Source organism: Alexandromys fortis, unplaced genomic scaffold (assembly GCF_014885135.2).
Source record: "Alexandromys fortis isolate MF-2015 unplaced genomic scaffold, M_Fortis_MF-2015_v1.1 scaffold_36, whole genome shotgun sequence".
Lineage (NCBI taxonomy): Eukaryota > Metazoa > Chordata > Mammalia > Rodentia > Cricetidae > Alexandromys > Alexandromys fortis.
Window position 1 is genome coordinate 11001704 of NW_026067915.1, and position 1664 is coordinate 11003367.

The 1664-nt window shown below is 43.4% G+C and overlaps 1 protein-coding gene across 1 annotated transcript in view; it reads left to right on the forward strand.

The window, feature by feature from the left end:
* The window catches only part of LOC126499985 (transmembrane protease serine 9-like), an 18177-nt gene extending 17891 nt beyond the window's left edge, over positions 1-286 (forward strand). Inside the window, exon 14 of the mRNA XM_050139552.1 lies at positions 1-286. This exon is cut by the window's left edge and continues 456 nt beyond it. The gene's annotated coding sequence lies outside the window, so the exon portion shown is untranslated.
* Positions 287-1664: the final 1378 nt, after the last annotated feature.

A 1664-nucleotide genomic window follows, 5' to 3' on the forward strand; every position in this document is an offset into this window, starting at 1 on the left:
GAGCATCAGCTGGCCCCCTTTTCCCCCTTGTTCTTTGGGGGTGACTCTGGGGGTCGGGGTAGATGGGTAGGTAGGCCATCTAGTTTGGGGACTCATGGTTTCTGCTGTGTTTCTAGTACTGGGGGACAGAAATAAGGGCCTGGGCTTGTGGTCTCAGTCTCATCACCTGCTTAGTGGTCAGAGTGTTAGGGCAATTGAAACATACCCTGTGGGCCACCAGTGGGAATAGTCCACAGCCGGAACGCCAGACTCAGAGTCTAGTTGGGTAATTTTCCCTCCCTCCCTCCCTCCCTCCCTCCCTCCCTCCCTCCCTCCCTCCCTCTCTCCCTCCTCCCCCTCTCTCTTCACTTTAAACTGCTTGTGAAAAGTGTGATATGATCACTGTAGAGAGTTAGAAAACACACCAAAGCCTAATTTCCCAATCTGAGTGTTCCATCTGCATTTGAATTGAAAACACATTTTTGTTTGTTTGTTTTGTTTTTCAAGACATTTCTCTGCAGCTTTGGAGCCAGTCCTGGAACTAGCTCTTGTAGACTAGGCTGGTCTTGAACTCACAGAGATCCGCCTGCCTCTGCCTCCCGAGTACTGGGATTAAAGGTGTGTGCCACCACTGCCCAGCTTGAAAACACTTTTTTGAACAAAGTTTGGTGCAGAGGGACCAGCCTTCTGCAGGTCGGAAAGACTAGGACCAAGATGCAGAACCAGCAAGGGAAACATACAGACTTTTTTTCTGAGGGATAAAAGCTTCTTCTTTTACTTTTCTTTTTGTCCTTGTTCTACTCTGTTCTTTTTTTCTTCTGTTCTTCTACCCTGATGTTGTCTTCTCCATCTTCCCTGGTGTCTTCCTTCTCTCTTGTCTTTTTTTTTTCCTTTACAGTTTATATACTCCAGCAGAATCTTTCAAACAATATAAAAGTTATACTGTGGATACATTTTATTTTTTAAGTGAATGATTACAATGAATACAAGTAAAAATTATATTTTTCATAGCCCTTACATGATTGAATATTTTACATATTACAGGTGAAAAACAAGACTTCACAGATCAGAACTCTTTCAGCCATAATTGTTTACATAGGCAGTAGTTTTTATAATTGCCAGGAAAACAGGTTACTAGTTTCACTTTTTATACTGAAGAGTCCTGTCCAATTATTTTAACTAACTATCCAATTCTTTGTTTTCCAGTTACATGAAATCATTTGTTTAAAGCCTTGTTTAGCTATGATGCCCACTGAAACCCGTGAACACATTTTCCCAAATCAGAAAGAACTTGTGCTAACTCCTGGGACTCGATTGTTTTCCTTAATCATTAGCCTAAACCATTGTCTATATGGCTCCTCTAGAGAAACTCTTAGCTCCTAGCTGGGTGACACTTCCTTAGTTCTATTTTCTATCCTCTGCAGCCCCTGCTTTATCAGTGGGGGGGAGCGGGGAGCAGCACTTTAAACAGTTCAGCTTAAGAGGAAATCATCTTCATAATAATCTACGGGTAAAAATGCCAGTAGAACGCCTCTAAAGGCACCAGGGACCCCCGACACCCATTCACACTATGCCAGATACCAGAGAAAATGGCAGCCGCAAACATGTAAAGGCACAGCAGTAACAAGAGACTTTCTGGAGCTGAAGCCCTTGGGGCCTTGCATATCTGAGACTCACCCATCAGT